The sequence below is a fragment of the Perca fluviatilis genome, chromosome 10 (genome assembly GCF_010015445.1).
Source record: "Perca fluviatilis chromosome 10, GENO_Pfluv_1.0, whole genome shotgun sequence".
NCBI lineage: Eukaryota > Metazoa > Chordata > Actinopteri > Perciformes > Percidae > Perca > Perca fluviatilis.
In genome coordinates, this window is record NC_053121.1 from 29,732,519 (window position 1) to 29,753,609 (window position 21,091).

The 21,091-nt window shown below is 39.4% G+C and overlaps 2 long non-coding RNA genes across 3 annotated transcripts in view; one reads left to right on the forward strand and one right to left on the reverse strand.

The window, feature by feature from the left end:
- The window catches only part of LOC120567321, a 197,077-nt gene extending 179,084 nt beyond the window's left edge, over positions 1-17,993 (reverse strand). For both annotated transcript variants that reach the window (XR_005640541.1, XR_005640540.1), the window contains exon 1: positions 17,722-17,993. This is a non-coding gene — a long non-coding RNA (uncharacterized LOC120567321). The remainder of the gene's footprint in view (positions 1-17,721) is intronic.
- On the forward strand, positions 1,149-9,142 carry LOC120567320. Its single transcript, XR_005640539.1, has 4 exons — positions 1,149-1,282; positions 6,494-6,634; positions 7,748-7,818; positions 8,880-9,142. It is a non-coding gene; the product is annotated as an uncharacterized LOC120567320 (long non-coding RNA).
- Positions 17,994-21,091: the final 3,098 nt, after the last annotated feature.

Below are 21,091 nucleotides of genomic sequence, written 5' to 3' on the forward strand. Positions count from 1 at the left end.
CATCTTTAAATACATTTTAGTCCGGTTATGCTTTAATAAGGATTTTATTTAAAAAAAATAATAATACAGTTGTCTAAATCCATATTTTACTTATTTAGGCCTACTAAATTAATTTATGAACAATATGTGAGATTACAGAGAGAGTCATTTGCATAAAAAGGTCTGTATAAAAGGTCTTTTGTTGAGTTTGCTCATATGTTTAAAGCTAGTCTTGCTGCTTCTTTTGTCCCAGAAATCCCAATGATCTTTATGCAGCCTACCTGACTCACACATGCATCTGTTTGCCTTGGCATTGTGGCTTTCTTTTGGAACGTGGCACTTTTGAAGTCATGCCTTTTTTTTTCTTCTTTTTTTTTTAATAGTGCGCAAATGCGTCAAAGCGAATCAAAGCTACGGTCTAAGGGAAACTATGATCCACAAGCTTAAGCAAACAAGCGCCCACAGAGAGATACAGAGGTATGTGGGCCGAAGCTGGCTGGAGGAGGAGGCGGCGGAGAGGGGGCGAGTGCGGCTTCCTGGCTGCGGGGAGAGCGGAGACACCGGCGAGGAAACACCGCAGCACCTCCCCGCAGAAAAAGAGCCAAATCAAATAGTGAGACTTTCGGTTTGCAGGCCGAGCTGAGATCATTTATCAGCCTCATAATGTTGATCGTGTGAGTTGGTTTGTGTTCATAATTTTATTCAAATCACGTATCACTGGAACATTAACTAGAATATAAAAATAATAATATAAAAAAAGCCAATGTGGTGGCTTGGTAAAAAAAAAAAAAAAAAGAGCTGATTTAGGATGTGATGTCATGCTACAACAGGCCTTAGGTCATTCCCCGAAGGGAGGTTATTAAGAGGAGAAATAAATCACTTAGTCCAAATGTTTTTACAAAAAAAAACTGCAAAATAACAAACACAAGAGAAGCATTCTTCTCTTTCTACATCTATGACTACAACTGATTTTCCGAGCTGCAGCGCCTGACCTCCTGAACTCGCCCTCCACAATTAGATTTTCTCCAAAAAAGCGGCGGGCCCTTTTTTGTTGCACGAGTGTCACCTTTTGATGGAGTCGGTAACGCGGAGCAATAATCAGCTGACAAGGGGGGGGGGGGGATAAGCCTCGTCTGCTGTAGGGGCGAATACGCAAGTCTGCAGTCTCAATACACATCCACACAATCAACATGTGAACAGAGGATGACCTGAAGAGAAAAGGCTTCAGTGGGAAATGTTCATTTGGCTGAAACGGCGCGCAGGACTGCAGACCTTTTAGCCTCGCCTCTCCATCCTGCACAAGGTAAGAACTTATTCAAGTTTAAAATGGGAAACGTGTGCATTTTAGCTGCTGTAATCTGCATGTTCACTCAACGATTAATTACAGATTTCTCGCAAAATAAGCTTTTTTTTTGCACCATGGCTACTTATATTCTGCTCACGTTTTTGGACGAAATGAATATTCGAAATTCAGACGCTGCAGAGACATTTAAAATGCGTCAAACTAAACTCAGTTTAAAGACATGTTTCGCATGCATAACCACGCATATATCATACCGGAGAAGTATACATAATAAACGTTATACACATATAGGCTAGTAGTTCATGCTCTCCAAAAGATACAATTATACATGTCTGTTTAAACCAAATTCATATTTGTCCTTCCTCAGTTTTCGGACCCCTAAAGCACAACACTACATCTTAATGTGAGATTTGTTCCGCCAGCTGATTTAGAAAAGGAAATAAATAAATAAAATCAAAATCCAATGTGAAGTAACGCACCGAGCCGACACAGCTCTCACCTGCACTCCACTGGGAATTCAAACAGAAAAGCGAGGAAGTGCAAATATCCAAACATGTATCGTTACACCTCCAATCTAAATAATTAACAATATCTCAATATTCATGCTGCGGCGGGATTTGGAAGAGACCTGAGACGGGTTGGTAATAACGCTGCATGTGATATATCAGGGAGCAGTTTTCTAAATACACGCTAATAAAAAAGGTCTGGGATTCAACTATTGCATTGTTTTTCTGAAAAAACAAGGTTTTGCACGCGCTTGCTGACATGTTTGTGGCATTTCAACCAAGAAAACAAAATACTTCTGAGTGATTAAAAAAAATATAATGCAGGGCATTTGAGCAACATTTGGCAGGTAAACAGTTATTTATTGCATGTAATTAATAGATATGGCAATTATTTAAGCTTCAAAGATGAATACATAATGTAGAAGAGAGTATTAGGCGTATTTCTGAGAGCTATATTCTTTTGGACAAAGTACATTTGTTTTGTGTGCCTCGTCTTCAAAACTACATGCAAATCAAGCATTTACTTCTTTCTATTCAACCACAACAAGAATTTGACTTAAATCAGTGGAGTTTAAGGTGGTGTTTTGTGTGGGAGCTGTGGGTTATGGGATAAGGAAATGAACACACACACACACACACACACACACACACACACACACACACACACACACACACACACACACACACACACACACACACACACACACACACACACTTCAGATGTTGCAGAGCTTGCAGGGTGGTTCTGATCAATAGTTTTATTTTTGAAGGAGCCAAAACAGGCCAAAATTTAAATCACAGCACAGCAGGACTCTGGTGCTGAAATCAAGCCGCTTTCAAAACTCAAAGATCATGACTTTGACTTGAAAGGGGGAATAGAGTAATGCTCAGTAATGCTATAGTCAATTGCCACTGGGGTGTAAATTTGGTTTTCGCAATCTGCACGTTAATGCCTCAAGAAAAAAATACATTAAAATACTGCTGACATAATTGTAATACACACATACACCTTTCTTATATCTCCACATACAGTTTACTTGCATACATGTGTACTTGCGCCAACATTTATACACACGCATGCGTAGTATTCAGGGATGTATTTTATTTAGGGCCGCTTTGGCAGAACGGGCTAAACTCCTGTGTGCTTCGGAATAAATGTAGGCTAATAGCCACAGAGAAGATAGACAGACAGTCTATCTACAAACACACAACTAATCTCAGCACCTTGCCCATGCAGCGGTCAGGCAGCAGAGAGGGCTGCTTTGTGACTGGGGGAGGTGGGTGGGCTGAGGGTTTGGGGGGTTGGCCCTGGACCAATGGCGGCCCATCGGCTTCAGCTAAAGGTCACATGGTGTGACCTCACACATTCTCACCCTCACCTAAAGGCCCGAGAAGAAGCTCTGCATAACAAGATGCACGGCCGTCCATCTCCGCGGAACTCTAAACACCTCCCAACTAAATAATGTATCTGACCTGGTCGGCTTTTTTTCAGCAAAATTCTGCGAGATAAATTGGCTTTTGATTCAATGAAACGCCATTCATGTATGTTTTCACACTGCAAAATGAAAAAATGTATACATCTTTGCCTGTGGCTTTGATTTAAAAGTATGCTTTGTGTAAAAATATTGACTTCCTGGTGTTAATTTATACGTCTGCATTCTTGGAACTAAATAGCAGAACAAAGACGTGCAAGCTTGCTCAATGCTGGTATCTGTTGCATGTGTGTTGGCTATATGTTGTGTATCGTATGCATGAATCTACATGCATGTGTATGTGTGAATTTGTGGAAGTGGTGTATCAGCCCCTCTCACAGTGGAGGCTTGGTGCTGTTTGAGGGCAGGCGGCTGGCCAGAGCGTGTGAAAGCAGACAACCAGGGCGAATTTCATGACGCACACACTTCCTGCTCTCTGAAGTTCTATTAAAGAAGGATGAAAAACAAAAACACACATCTGAGATGTTTTCTCTCCAAATCAATTTCTACACATTGCTGAAAAGATCAGCAGCACGGTCAGCTTTCATGGACCTTGAAATAGCAGAGGGAAAAAAATTATCCATCAGGAGAGGCATGAGAATTTATGTGATAAGAGGAAACATACCTTGTATTGTTAAAAAAAAAAAAATCTTTGAGAATACAGTTTACCGGTTGGCGTGTTGTATATTTCACCACTAAACCCTCAACGTCACCCGTCGTGATCTGGAGCGCCTGCTGAAGACCTAAAATGTAAATGTTTGAGGTGTCTCTCTAAGTCATTTTCCTCTCTGAGGACCCTAATTGGACAAAAAAAAACATTAAAAACAGAAACAAGAATAGTGGAAAGGCACTCAGCACCCAATCAGTCAAAAAAAAAAAAAAGCTGCTGCTGGAGCTCTCTGGTGTGTCTGTTTGTGTGAGGCAGGCTACTGCAGAAGAAGAGCTTGCATGCTCAAACTGGATAAAAATGTCATTCAAGTGGAATTATTTAGCATTAAGGCTAAATATAGTAGACCTACCAAGCAGTAAGAAACACCTCTAAGCCTGCATGTTTGCGTTGACATATATACGCATCAGATCTTTTGTACATAATCGGTCCATTTTCTAAAATCATAATACCAAATGTGCAGAAAGCAACTGTATATAATTCATAAAAAAGGTAGCCTGCAGGTAGGCCAGCTACCTAAAGTCTTCCTCGTGCCTCTTCATGTTAACCTGACAAGTCTAAAGCTGCTAACATTTTAGCCATAACTGAAGCGTCGTGTTCAGACACCTTCAGTTTACACAGTCTGCCCCAGATGGCATCTCTCAGCACTGTTTTCTTTAGGCCTGTCATCTACTGTAACGTCTTAATTGACGTTTACCTCTATTCGCCGCTGTCAGCCACCCGGAGTCTGTGTCTGACGAGCAGCCTGGCAGAACAGTTTCCCAGGCTCCAACTTCACATAGAAAATTACACCTTTTGTTTGTTTGTTTTAGTTTTGTTTTTTCTCTTTCTCATTTCGTGTCGTGCAATTCTCCCTTCACACGCAGGCTGAATGCACAAAATGCTGTGAAATTGTCAAAGTGTCTAGCTTCTACTTTACGCTCTCACCGGTTCATGATAGTTCAGTGGCCTGAGTGAAATCCTGGCAGTCTATTCTTATCTTATCTAGAAAACTGAAGATCGATAACCGCTCATTACAAAAGCCAACTATGGAAAGGTTTCCAACTGAATGTCACCGGCGTGCTCTGTTAAGTAATATTAGACATTTCAAATAGGTCAACTCATGCAAAAGATACAATTAATGTGGACACTTCCATACACCACAGTGTGTGTGTGTGTGTGTGTGTGTGTGTGTGTGTGTGTGTGTGTGTGTGTGTGTGTGTGTGTGTGTGTGATTTTTTTGTGTGAAGGTAGCCCCATAAAACAAAACCTCAAACACTCGCAGAGTTAATGTCATACTTTACTCGTGGCTCTGACTCTCCAGCTGTACAAACATGGCATATTTGGGCATAAAATGCACAATATTATGGAGAGGACCACTTTACTTTGGAAGCTTTACATCATTTATCCCCCTAATGCCACGTTCAGTTCAAAGCTAGAAGTCAGGAATTAGAGTTTCCTCAATAAAACCTCTGTGCTTTCATGTGGTCCAGTTATACAAGAATTATGGACACCCACGAGATTTAAATGCTAAATAATGTGTCTTATGTAACGGTTTCATTTTGTGTCAAACATATGTGGTAAATACGGAATTAAAAACACATTTTAATGATTATAGCATTGGCAAAAGTAATCCTGTGTAGCATTTACAGTGTACACTGTCATAATAATGTTGCTGCAGTGCACTTTAGATACAGTATAGTGCATTATAAGTTCAGTAAAAGGAAGTTCTGTCACACTAAAACGTGGTGCGAGGATAACCGGCCAACCAGATTCATAGCTCGGCTTTAACTGCATTTGTTCCTGTACTGGACCCGGTTTCTGACATTAGTACCGTTATAGCTGCAAGATACTGAAAGGCAAATAGCATCTATAATTTATTTAACACCCATCAACTATATTGTCAAACTACTTTTACGCCCTTGATTCGAGGGCTTTTTGGCTCCCTTTTAAACACATTAAAAGAAGACAAAAAAAATAAATAGGTTACAACTCTGCAACGTTTATGCAAGTTAAAAACGGTCTATGTATGCGGCCAAAAACTGTGTCCTATTGTGTTACATCTTGGGGACAAGCAAAAGAGATAAACAGCATTAAAAGATCTGAATACAAAATAAATATCATCACTGCACAATACTGAAGAAACATCATCTTTGGTTTGGAACGTTACAGATTGTGCCTTGTGTCGAAAATGAATATGACTTTTGCCCTTTCGGATATAAATCTTTCTTATATAAAATATCCTAGATTTCAAATCACCGCATCTGCTCTTTATTGGACTACACACACTGTTGCTGATCTATACTGCAGACAATATATAGACAAAATAGTCACATTCAGGTTCAAATATATCATATATATACATTATACATTGCGCCTTACAAATATAACTCTGTCCTTGTGTTGAATTTCTGTCACAGTGAGCAGAGTGACATCTAGCAGCAGTCAAATTAAACCCTGCCTATTAAGACATTAGCCATTGTTTTTATTGCAGGCCATTTCCTGCTCAAATTGTGTAATTCACTGCAGCTTCCTTGTTATATTGCACATGGTCTGACATCAACACGTTTTTGCCCTCTACTTCCAGGGCCAGTTGCAGTTTGTCTCCAACCTGTCAGCAGCAGCTTGTGGTTACCATGCCTGCAGTTTGTGGTTACCATGCCTACAACGTCTCAACAACCGGTGCATCCATCCACAGCAAAACTCTGTCCTTTCAGTTGTTTAAAAGGTAGCAAAGACATTATTTCTTCCATTTCTCCCAGTGGTTATTCAGGATTACTTCCATTCTGTGCACATTTAGTTTTTTTTAGTTATTTTCCATTTCTGTGCAATATGTTCTGGTTTATTCTTTGTGCATCATCATAATTATCTAGTTAGAATTTAAACGTTCACATTTGTTTCCATCAGTGTTTGTCGAATGTTTTATAAATACACTGAAATAAGTCATTCCTTCATTTCATTAATCCAAGGTGTAATTCCCAAAAGTAATGTGTCCATTGAGAAAACAGAAGAAAAAAAAAACATGACTCTGTATTGTTGACAGCACCCTTGTGTCCACGGTAAATATGAAATTCACAGCCTGTTAGCTTGGTTTAGCTTAGCACAAAGTGATAATTCTAAATAAATGGGGAAACAGCTGTCAAAAGCTAACAAAAATTTGCTTACAAAATTCATGTACAGTAGTAACTCCCTGGAGTCACCGCTGGTTGCTCGCAAACCTCGCAGTGGCGACAAGATCTGCAGAAAGGTACTGCACCCAGCCAAGAAAACATTTTCACGATTGTTTATTTCTGTTTACTTGCATACTGTATATGTAGGGTTAGGGTGGGGGAGGGGGGACAGCAAGCATGCGGTTGTTTGGTAAATTACTATTAGACATTCAGAGAAGATTTGAATTGCTATTTTTTATTATTATCATTTTGGTGCTGGTGATTTTTCTTTGGGGCTGGCTAAAACCTCATTTTGGGGGGCGGGGTTAAAAAATGACTATGCAGGAAAAACCCTGTATGTGTGTCAAATAAGATGACAAATAAATTGATATTACATTTTGAAATGTCGAGACGATCAGCAGTGAAATAAACAATTAACTGGTGACAAAAAAAGTGAACACTCCACCTGGCGTACCTGGTGGCTCCACACCTCTCGCAGCCTACAGCAGTTCCAACCCAACAAGAACAGACGGTGTGGGGAGCGACTTATTGGATTGGATCCCACCCAGCAGTGACTTATACGCTCAACCTATATGTCACAGATGGTAGGATTTCAGTGTGGTTGATATAGGAAAGCCACTAAGGATTATTGATCTTTTCCAAGATCTGCTCTCTGTGCCTGATCTCCGCAGGATCTGAACATCCGCAGAGACCTGGAGGGGAGCGGAGCCGCTGGAATCTCCGTCTACCTCTGACGGTTAAGGTAATACTAGGGAACATTCTCACAAAACGTTCCCACTATCTAGGCTATCGCTATACTGTATGCTGTAGTATCATAGCGCGTCGACCTATAGCCAGGTGATTACATGTTTTACACATTGGTCGTTCATGTTAGGTTTTCAAATGTTAATGTAATGGCAAAAATTACATTTAAGCATAATTCCTTGTATTTTTATGTTTTATTTCTACTTTAATTCTCTCACATTATTGAAAGACAGTTTATCTCAGCTTCTGCTTAAATTGCTGAGGTGTCCAGTCTGGAACATTATGTGAGCCGTTTGTCTGAACAGATAAAGGGACAAGGTCACCCTAAAACTCATGTTTTCCCATGCCAGTTAAGATGTAACTGGGGGGTGAAAGTCGTACAGGGAGGAGGAGGCGAAATGGCTCCAAGATGTCTCTTGCATTTCTCTGATTGTCTTCATGTGTATCAGATTGCCTGTCAAAATTGTAGCGTCATAATAATCCAAGTGCGTGTGTGCTGTCACTCTGAAGGTGCATATAAGCCTGGTGTTCTGTTCACTCATTTGAGAAACTGACTCCACACTGGGCTGCGGCCTTTTGTGAAATCATGTTGCTCCTATATTTGCAAATATATCTTTTTTAATAAAATACAAAAACCCAACTTGGTGTTTAGTCTCAGTCTGTCTTATTTGTTTCAATTTACTAAACTCTGAAATTTCCCCCCCTGCTGCAAAGGAAACTTCCACGACATTATGCTTTCATATAAACTGAAACACAATTGGGCAGTTAGCATGACTAGCACGAGCCGCTGTGTAGCAACAGAATAAAGAAAAGAACACCACCTACCGCAACTCAAACTGTAACCCACATCCAAAGTTACTCACTGTTGACTCACTGTTTGCTTGCCAACAGCTCTCTGGGTAGATTAAGTCCAAAACCACAACAGTAATAATCACTTTGCTTCAAAGATGTCCCTAAAATGAGAAAACAAGAACCTTGCAGATTACTCCTTTAAGATGAAGTTACACATAGTGGGATATCTACTGCATGTTAAATGCCATCCATCCATTTTATCAACAGGGGTACTGCGACTAGACAACACATCAATGCACATCTTCAGCATTTGCAGTGAAAAGCAGCATCCTGAAGATCTTATGCCAACGATGCTGATGCTGCATTGATGATCAATGGCAATTTTACAGTTGATCAATCTTGTGTAATAAATCATGTGTACAATTGACATAGTCCTTAGCAATATCCAATCTGATGGTGTATCTGTGTGTGGCTGTGAAAAGATATCCTAAAAATGAATTATATATAAAAATGTTAATAAAGAACTTGTGTGTCCCAGTGTTCGGTTGTCCTGGTATATCAAAAACATGAACAAATTCCTGTGACATTTTGTTGACAGGTACCGAGACAAGAAACGACACATCTCAAATTGTTTTTGTCCAACCCATAGTCCAAAACCCAAAAGTATTTAATCTACAATTTATGATGTTAAATTGAGAAGAGCTGCAAATTCTCACACTCGATAAGCTATTTAGTATTTTTTGTCAGTATTACTCAACTACTTGTTTTAGCACTTTTATACAATATAATTATTTTACTGGTGAAGGTATTATGGGGAACTGCATATACATGTTACACCACTATAACATAATCTATCACAGTGTGAGCACCTCAGTGCATCCTGATGGCAGAGGAAATGTGTTATAAAATAAGATTTGTGTTTCAGAACACGTGTGTTTTTGCCTCAAGGACACCGTGTATTTAAAGCACACCGAGCAAATCAGAAGGAACAAGGTGTTATGTTAGGAGTGCTGATTCTACAAAAAGGGCACAGGTTGGGGGTATGAGGAGGTAGTATAATAGTATAAGTGTATCTTTTTTGGGGGGGTGTTTTTTTTGTTTGATAAAACTATGAAACTGATAAAGATTTGAGTTCCAAATATTGAGTGTATGTGTAACAATTCAACTGTTCAGCTCTGGGTGCAAGTTAGCAACCCCCCTCCCAAAGTACACAGATGCAATAACCTGAAAAACAACCCATTTTGTCATAGTTTTCTTTCGATTTCCTGAGACCGATAGAAATGTGATCTCATGTTAAATTGCATAAGCAGGTTGACGGAACAAGTGCATAAAGCATACTAGCCCTCTCTCTCTCTCCCTGCCTCTCTCTGGGTCTCTCTCAGACATTTTTAAGCTCTGGTAAGACAGTCACGTCCAGATTTGTCATCTGCCGCGTAAACTCTGGTGGAAAGCGACCCGCCGCCTGAGCCTCCAGTCTCCACAGCTCCCCTTCATTACTGCGCACGGTGGGAGAGCCAGAGCGCACGGTGTGGTAATCCCTGCTGGAAGGCGTCACCATATACTGTCATTAATGAAACTGAAGACACACATATCTCTCCACACACACACACACACACACACACACACACACACACACACACACACACACACACACACACACACACACACACACACACACACACACACACACACACACACACACACACACACACACACACACACACACACACACACACTTTGGATTGGCTGAAAGATGAATGGTTGCAGCAGCATCTTGTAGACTACAGCTAAAAGGTTTATATATCTCTGCAGGAGATGTTATGTTGGCTCAGATTTATCCTCTGTAGTCACTTACATGCATGGACTCACTGCTCTTATTTGTTGTTGTTGATGTCATTAATACAGCATGTGGTATACTGCTGTGCGGTCTAATGCTGTTGGCTTAGCTCTGTGTAATGCCATCGTCTGCTTAGCATCTGCAAATGTGATGCTGCGTTAAAAAGGGGATTTCAGTATTGAAGTTCACCTTGCCATACTTTTTGTATGTCTTATGGCCTCCTACAGCAGTAAAACAAAGTCTACTCATGACCTCTCAACAGATTTTAGGTTGCGAGTAGTTCAAACTAACTTGAAAAAATTTAACACTGGTTTGTGTTGTAGAAATAGGTTTCTTTCTGCTCTCCTGTTCAGTTAATCATCTCGCAAAAAGTTGCATTTACTGCATCCTGCAAACGCTTGAAGGGTCCTTCAGCACTGCAGTAAGATTTGGACGTGGCCTATGAGTTCTACAGTGATATTTGTACAGTTTCAGTCTTCTTTTAAGTTCTAATATGATTATTTAACATTTGTAATTGTTTGATGTTAGAATCTGGCCCTATTTGAGTTATCTATACAAGTTTTGTTGTGTTTTCTATCATTCGGTTATGAACAAAATATGACATTTTTGGCTGTATCACGTAATCATTTCTCCAAAAGGTTGAGAGAAGGGCCGATATATAGAGTATAATTTTTTTTTGTCAGTGAGCGCACCATCAACTGACAAGCTCTCCTTCATTCAGTCTGGTAGTTTATGTGGGACATCCCATGAACCAGCAGAGGGCGCCAAATATAATGAAATCTATTAAAAACAGCAGTTCATCTTGTTAATACAGAGGGAATATCTGTGGATCTTAAATACAGATTCGCTGTTCAACAGTTGACGTTACGTTTTTGCCACACTGACAAAAATTATATTCGTACGATATTATTTTAATTCGCCTTTTCTTCATTATGACTTTAACTTCACAGTTGGCTAGTTAGTCTATTTTTAATTTATGCAATTTATTTAAAAAAAAATTTGGACTTAAGGTTACATAATTATACAAAATTAATATTTAAATGCATTCATCATTGGATCATTATTGTTTGCTTTAGGATATTATTACTGGTATGTTTTTATTTTTATTTTATATAAATATTATGGTCCTTTTCTTACAGTTCTACAAGGTCACAAACCACACTCAACCAAAAAAAAAAAGCCAACCAGATAGTCTGACTTAAACATCAAGTAAGGGAAAAAAACTGAGCAAAGAGAGAAGAAAAAAGAAAACTACAGCTTGCTTCTGTCGTGACACCATCACTGCATTCTCCTCAATTTATGAGGTATCATGGCGAGTAATGAAGCGGAAAGGTCAGGGGTAATGTGTTTTTATCCGCTCTAAACCAATAGGTCAGATTTCCACTTTCCACGCCACAACTCTGTGACTGCAGCTGGTGCCCTTTTGGTTAAAACAATACATTCACCTTGGCCACTCATACATCATATCATCAATTCTCCATCTTATTGGCAATGTCACACAGAGGGCTCGGAGATATTACAGAAGAGATTTACTGCCAGGGTTCGTCCACAGCCTCAGATGATATAAACAGCGTGTAATGTAAGCCATACATTATAAATCCAATTTGTTTGACCGAGATCAGAAAATAGATCTACTAGGATGAAATCACCCTGAGAACACTAGATGGCAGTATGCTGGTGAATAGCTACTTTTATATACAGTCTATGGTGAATGTGGAGCACACTATAAGGCAAGCTTAGTTGTGTTTTAAGAGAAAGTTAGATTATGGGTCATTCTCCAAGAAAAATATCCCCAATCATATTATTTGCTGTGTCAAAGAGGTTTTTGAATAATCTCTATGGGATTTAATGAGACCGTAGTCTGCACTGTCGCTGTCCCATATTGCGAAGTGTTCATGTTATTTTGACCCCACATTGTATAAGCTATGTGAGGGTACACAATATTAGAAACACCTTAATGCAATCCTCTACAACACCAAGAAAATGACCCTGTTGAGTTGACCACTTCCTGACCAGTATCAACAACAACAATCTATTATTATAAATGTTGCAGGGCTATTGGAATGGATTGCATTAGACTGTGCAACTGTTCAAAATATTGAGTCTACCAGTCTGCGTTTTCCTTTTCATTTTTCAAAAAGTGCTGCAGGCCTTTTGTAGGCGCCCTCTCTGCAGGGTTTCAAGTGGCTTAGACGAATGTCACCAAACAGGGTTACCGTTGGCCACAGATCCAACACACAAAAAGCATGTGCAGTAAGGTTGCACGCTACAAACATCCAACACTTGCCTAAAGAGTAACTGTTGGTGTCCAGTCACTTATTACAGAATTGTTTAATGTATTAGTAAACACAGTAGGGCTGCGACTAACAATTACTGTATTAATCCATTTATCAGTCAACATTTTTTCCAATTGTTTGAGTAATTGTTTAATCAAAATGAACCCTATAGCCATAATCAAAAATAGTGGAAAATGGCCATCACAAGCCCTGAGAGCCTGAGGTGACATTGTCTTAAATTGCTTCTTTTGTCCAATCAACAGTCAAAAATCCCAAAAGTATTTAATCTACAATTGTAATGTTAAATTGAGAAGAGCTGCAAATTCTCACACTCGAGAAGCTATTTAGTATTTTTTGTCAGTATTACTCAACTTATTGTTGGCTTTTACTGGTGCAGGTATTATGGGGAACTGCATATACACGTTACACCACGATAACTTAATCTATCACAGTGTGGGCACCTTAGTGCATCCAGATGGCCGGGGAAATGTGTTAACAAAATGTGTTTCAGAACACGTGTGTTTTTGCCTCAAGGACACAGTGTATTTAAAGCACACCGAGCAAAACGGTAGGAACAAGGTGTTATGTTAGGAGTGCTGATTCTACAAAAAGGGCACAGGTTGGGGATATGAGGAGGGAGTATAATGCATCATGTTGATGTATGATTGATTATACATGGGTGGTGGTCATGGGAAACCAGTTATCTTCCTTTAGAACACACGTGTCAAACTCAAATCTAAATCTGGCCCCTTGCTAATTTTGATCCAGCCCCTACCTACATTTAGGTTCACAATACATTTTGGCCCACCTACTTTGTCACTTTTCACAACGTTTTTTTTGACAAGACTATATGAGACATGCAATAATTCAGTCAAAGCTATTTGACTTTTCCCATGACATAAAAGCAATACACTATGTCTGGCCATTGATGCGATTCTCATATTCTAGTGTGGCCCTTATGGAACTTGAGTTTGTCACCCCTGCTTTAGAAGAACTTCCTTTAGTAGATAACACATGTGGATATCCATGCCTCTAACTTCCTTTCTAAGAGGGATTATCGGCCCTGGTCGATTATCAGGCCATTTTTTGGCAGTTTGGAGATTATCTGTATTGGAGTTTTATTTGACCAATAAAGTTAAAGTCCCGCCCACAACACTATGACCATCTTTTACTGTGTATTATGTTAAAAGTTTCTGATTCATTAAATAATTGCTTAAAGCATTTAAACAAAGTTTGGTGTTGGAGTTAGTAACATTCCAAAATCTTTGACTTAAGTTTGACTTAAAGATTTTCATTCTCACTGTAAATGCATATCGGTTCCAAATATCAGTTATCGGTTTCATTAACTACCAATAATCGGTATCGGCCTTGAAAAAACAGTATCGGTCGATCCCTAATTTCTACACAAATAAAATGCAGCAATTTACAGTACAATGTACAGCACAGCCAAGAGGTAATTTCATGGTGACGGGTACGGGTTATGAGATTACTGTAGCTGGTATCTCTGCTCTTCTATGATGAGGTCTCCCAGATCTAAAGTGAAACAGGAGCTTATGTTTTGTGATTCTATAACTCTGAAACCAAATCTTGATGCATATTGCTGAAACATCTTTTGGTTTCAAACGCCGTATCTAAGGTTTAAGGTGCCCTAATGTTTTTATCGATGTTATACTTTTTTATACATTTTCTAAACAGAGATGACACAGAACAAGTGGTTACCGTTTGAAAAAAAGGTCTTTAAATCCTTGGTAGATAGATTATAAGGCATGATTTTGTAAAGATGCGATAAATGGGAAAAAAAAATAGGCAATAATGAGGGCACATGGTTTTGTGACAATCGAAATGACACAAGCAGTCAGTTAAATTTCATAGCAAGGTAAAGTTCACTCCGTTTGGAGGGTTTGATTAGGTTGAAGGGTCTTTGTATGGGTGGGAATCACCAGAGGCCTCACGATACCATCTCAATACGATATTATTGCAACCCTATTTAAACACATTGCAATTTTTTCCAAATTTGAAATGATGTCCCTACAAGGAAACTTTGTCAACATCCGTTTTATCTAAAAAAAACAAATAGCTCTACTTAGTTACTTTATAATGGAGAAGAGCAAGTAAAGAGAAGGAAAAAAAAAGGAAATATCCATGCTCACATTGGAGATGAAGCCAAATAATAGTTACAGTTCTACTTAAGATATAAATAATTTTAAAAAGTCCCTGTACATTTTTTCGATTGACTGATGGATTTTCAAGTTCAAGTTCCTTTATTTGTCCAGTGAGGCAATTTGTTGTGCAGCGGATAATATAGTACAATACACACAGAATCATACACACAGTACAGAGATTGCCTACCTTGCAGGATTTTTGCACAAAACAAAAGCATATTATAATCATTCAAACAAGAACAAAAGCACAAAAGACATTTTAGATGTTCTGCCTCAACACGTGTCTTCTTGCTGATGGTAACCTTGCAGTCCCCCCATACTCACACACATACCTTTTGCATGTTCACATGAGTGCCTTCCCGGATTACAAAAGGACTCAACTCATGAATGCATGAACTCTCTGTAATATTCCACTCCAGATGCCTGACATGCCTACCAAACTTCACTACACACGTGCTCGCTAACCCAAGAAACACAACAGACACACAGGTAAGCCTGTATGTCGACACAAGTACATTGACACGGCCCTTATATGCTTCAACAACACCAGATATTTATTTGATGTGGAGGGAATGAACTGGGATGATGAAATCCCGGCTGATGCTGTAAGTAGGCCCGGCCTCAGCGGCAGGCACTCCACCGGGAGACTTTTAGAGGATATGTTTCGACAGACAGGTGAGAGGTCACACCTTTCAGTCCTACAACTGAATTACACTCAAAGAGACCCCGTGGGAAACTAAGGACGCCATGATGAAATCTAAAAGCTGGATATTTTGGTAAGCGTAATTAGGTAACAGGGGAGAAGAAGAGCAAGAGTGAAAAGGTGCAGGAACATAAGCACAGTTGAGTCGGCGGGCTGAGGGGGAGCAGATTGATTTATGTGAATACTCAGTTGATCTTTGCCATCCAGGCTCTGACCTCATTAGTGCCTGAAAGTACATGCCTATAGCTACATACAGAAAAAGCTGCAGAGTGACAATAATTAACTCCAAAAGCCCCATAAAAACACATTAATAGATGCTGGCGCCAGTCATTAGGTAGAATCATAGTCTATTTCGACAACGATTCATTTCCGGGATTGTTCAGGTTCAGGGAATCCCTCATTTTGGCCGGATGTCAGTCACCTTCCGCTTTCTTTGTGTTGGTATTCTAAACTCTGGTTGATTTATGAGGACTATGGTCAACTGCTCCTCAGATCTCTGCAGGGTAAATCCAGACACCTAGCAGCTAGATCTGAGTTTTCTGTTGCATAACTAAAAACAACATATGAACGAGCACATGTTCCACAAAAACAAATTCCTTCCCGAGGCTACTTTGCAGAGGCACAGTCGCTCCATCGCTTAGCACCGCCCAGAACGATTGTGATTGGTTTAAAGATATCCCAATAAACCAGAGCACGCTTTTCTACCATTCAGAATGCTGTGTCGACTAGCCAGACCCTCCTCCACGGCGCTGTGAGGAAGGTCTGGCAATGCAAGTCTAGTGGAATCACATTAAATGTGGCCATTCCCAAAAAAAGCACCTCCAACCATTGCAGGACATATACCACTTGGTGAACCTGGATCACCTAAACCCAGTAAACCACAAAGGCAGAAGCAGGTCACGACATGGCAGTACTGTATATGCATCAGAGGTATACGTGCAGTTTAGTGTCCAAAATTCCCTGTAACGTTACCCCATTTGTACAGGTCCTAGGCTATCCCCTGACCAATCGACTATCCTAACCTTAACCACTCGAGGTCAAATGCCTAACCCCAACCAATCGAGCTGCTTCGTAGGGTGTGTCTTGGCATGGCCATAGTGGAATTTGGAACACTAAACTGCACGTAAACCTGCAGCAGATATTGTACACGTATATCAAATCACTGACATTCATACACTATGAAATGCCATGTAGCATTAATAAATCAGCAGATGACCATCAGTAGGTGGACATAAACATAAGGCTGGCATTGAATCTGGCTGAGCGGAACAAACCACAGGAGCTGAGATTATAAGATATAATTATAATGATGACAAACAACCCGACACATAATACCATTTCTTGGGGGCTGAGCCATTTCTCTAATGTTCAGCTGAATATCAACAGAGCGTGGAAGAAACCTATCCTGTGTGTGACAATGACCGTGATGGATTTCCTATAAAGCCCAAATGAGAGAGAGAATTGTGCATGGGCAGTGTGTGGCAACATTAGACTTTCTGAAAAGTTTCTACTATTTAGTCCACACCACATTTTGAGTGCAGCCTAAATAACAGAAACACTATAATGCAATACAATTCAACAGCCCAACAACATCCTTCAAAATGATCATATAGTTGAATCAACAAAAACTGAATATTATAACCTCCATTATAATTACCCAAGTGTAGCCTATATTCCCCTCTACACAAGCCCCGGTTTACATTGAACCAATAGAAAAAAAAACCCAAAACGATTGTAATTGTCTGTAGAGGGAGATATAATGTAATCAAGGCAGCGCGCGCGCACGCGTACACACACACACACTCCCAAATTTGTCATATTTGACCCTAATGTAAATCAGCAGTATAAAATCATAATGCATCCACCAAACACCAATCAATGGCTACAACAAGAACTATTCACAATTAACACTTAAAAGCAAATATTGCACTTTAGATAGGAAGAAAGCAGCATCGGGGCAGAAAATAGGCTAATGGCTAGCAGCCTCCAAAGACAGTGTGAGCACAAGACTAGCAGCAACTAGCAGCATCAGCAACCTCAATGATACAGCCCATGCACACACAAAACCAACTGCACAGACCTCAGACACCAAGTCCAAACATGAATGTAAGCACAAGTACCAAGAACTTACTCGGTGAAGTGTCTCCGGGAAGGGTTGCAGTGAGTGGCTCCAAGCAGGACAGAAAACATTAGCTTGGTGGCTTTAAGCGAGCATTCAGGCCACAGCTTATAGTATGGAAGTCGGGGAAACAACTGATAGCGCCAAACGAAGCGACATTAGGACTGTTAATAGGCGAGCTTTATTATGATATGTATACATTAATGAGCAGCTAAAGTTCACAGATGTGTTACAGCAGAGTGAGCTAAAGAGCAGCTTTGCAGACCAAACCAGTCGTCAGGGCATTGCCAGTTTAAATAGACCGCCAATAGACCGCCTTGCAAAAGGGTGCGTTAATTATGGGTTGCAGCAGGTGTGTAATGTCACGTGATAGTGTAGCACCGCACCTGAACACCTGGGAGAGTTCTGTCAAAGAGAAGTTCACTATATATCACTCTTTACCACTGTTAGGTTAACAAAACAAAACATAGGCCTACATTAGAAATATGTCTTGCATTTATTGTTTGTGGTGTATGGATCGAGATGATTTCTTATTTCTATTGATAACTGACCAAATGTAGACAACAGTAAAGTTAATAAAATTGTATTTATATAGTATGACTATAATATTTGTCTATAGGGTGGGAGGAGTTCATGTCTTGTATTACATTTCTTTAAATTAAGAAAATTTACCATATGCCACATATAGCCTATGTGACAAATTACAAACTGAACAAACTCCCATCACAAATGTTTCCTTTATATTTCACACACATAATTCTTAATAAGATATGGCAAACATGCTCTAAAAAGGTGTCCCACTTTAGCTAAGCAAACATGGGAGAGTGCTCCAAAAGTTCTTAGTCCAATGTATTTGCTGGTTCACTTTCCCTGAATAAATGCCAACCAGTCTCTCTTTGGCTTGTAATCATTTCCACAATGATGAAATAAAAGTCACTGTTCAGTGACAAATGGTGGTGTGGCAAGATTTTGGGTTCCATTAAGTCCAATGACCAAACAAGTCAATGCCTAAAGACCCCACCTTTGCTGAACCCACCCATTGTAAATGTCAGATTTGTCATGAGTCCCTGAAGCAAAGCTTCTCTCCACTCCAGTTAGACCACAATGCAACAATACATTTTGCATTCAGAGTAAAGTGATCAATGGATATGTGTAAACTTCAGTTTATATCTAGCCTACAAAACAGTGATGTCTGTATCATACTAAAAAAACATATCTTTCATGTAAGACAACACATACACCTACAATGGATCATGGGATTTTACACGCAGTGACAAATACAATACAAATCTCACTTAAAGTGACTATATGTACCTTTTTAATGTTTCTGAAACTGTGTAATTTTCCATCTGATTATCATGACCTTTAACCTCAAACGAGACTGTTGAAACAGTGAAAAGAACACTATTTCTATATAGTTTTTATTAAGGCCTCTGCCCGGGTCCGATTTTTCCCGAAAAGTCACAAAATGAAGAAAGAAAACACCTTTACGACAGCAGGTGTGGTAAAAACGCTTTTGTCAAAAGTGGCCATTTGAATCAACACAAACTGAAAGTTACTTTGAGAACAGAAGTATTGTGATGTTCCGGGGGAATGTGGAAAGCCTTTCAGCATGCAGAGATTGACATGTTGTTCTATAGACTTCACACTGTTGCCCCAGTTGGTATTTCAAGCAGTATAGGAGCAAATATGACTGGACTGTGGATGTTGTGTTGTAGAATTGGTGACCCACTTTCAGATGTGAGTGCAAAGATGATTTGTTGCTGAGAAGCTTATAAAGCAAACATGTTTTTCCTGAGAGAAAACCTTAGCTTTACAGTGATTCTCCCATTCCTGCTAAATTCCTACATTCTTACAAATAGATGTCAGCAAATTGATTGGAGTAGAACAAACCAATGACAAACTGTTCAAGATGTGGTCAAATCTTTTATTCAGATGATTTGTATGCTGTCGATGATGTAACCTATGTGAAGAAAATGTCCCAAGAAAGAATCCATTCAGTTACCAACACGATTCTCCATGTTTGAATCAGGAGATTTTTGCCTCAATGTTTGTGTATAAGATAATGGGTAAATATGCTGAAAGTCCAAGGCAAGCTGCAACATCATCAGACAATATCATCAACCCACCATCCAAAGGTAAGTCTGCCAAAGAACACAGTCTGCATATCAGTGCTAAAAATTGTACAACCTGCAATCAAATTGGAAGAAAGTATGTGTAGTGTGTTTGCATGCATGTCTGGATTTGCCTGCAGCCCTGTAGACAGTATCTAGGTGAAAGTTTAATCAGGCAGTGCCAAAAGGGCTCACCCCACCTATTTGTCTTTGAATAGCTCCCACATGTATAGGTTGATACAGCAGTCATTACAACAGTATTTTAAAACATTGGGAAACAGCAAATAAATGTGCAACAAAGTGCCACATCACCTTTTATTTCGTTACGTGATCTGAAAACCATCACACCGTTTAAAGGCTGTGTTGGTTGGAAATTGCATTTAAACATCCATATATTGTTCATGCTTGAGACGGTAGACCTCCAAATCCTGTCCAAACCATCATCGTGCAACAACAGTTTTAGATTGGCACCTCTTTTCTGAGGTAATTAAGAGCAGCTCCACCTTGACCAGCGAAATAGAATGCATTTTACAGAATTGAGTTAGAGTTGAAATGATTGGTTGATTAGTCCATTAAGGGGGAGTTGGAAACTATTTTGGTGATTGGTAATTTTTGTTTTTAAGCAAAAATACGGAAAATGTCATGTTTATAACAACTAAAATGAGAATATTTTAGCTAATAGTGACTGAAAAACTTTAGTTTCTGGACTGAGTAGGTCTCTCTCTCTCTATCTATCTATCTATCTATCTATCTATCTATCTATCTATCTATCTATCTATCTATCTATCTATCTATCTATCTCTCTCTCTCTCTTTTTTTTTTTTTTTTTTTTTTTTTTTTTTTTTTTTTTTTTTTTTTTTTTTTTTTTTTTTTTTCTCTCTCTCTCTCTCTCTCTCTCTCTCTTCTTCTCTCTCTCTCTCTCTCTCTCTCTCTCTCTCTCTCTCTCTCTCTCTCTCCGCACACACAAACAAACAGTCCGGTTCTGGTGGTTGATGAACGCATAGGTGCTGATTAACGTTCTCTGTCAGGTAAATCATTAAGTCAGTAGGAGGCTATACAGTAGCCTACATTAAGTGGTTTATGGTCCTTCTGTAAGTAATTTTGGGGTACAATTTGGTTTTGAAGAAGCAATACCACAGGCCAAAACAATCGACCCGTTCCAAACACGCACATTTTCAACGGGAACTGTAGGGCCTACTAGTTATTACAATTAAATCAAATTTGAATTTAACTCATTTTCAAGTGCACTTTAATGACGGAGGAGAACA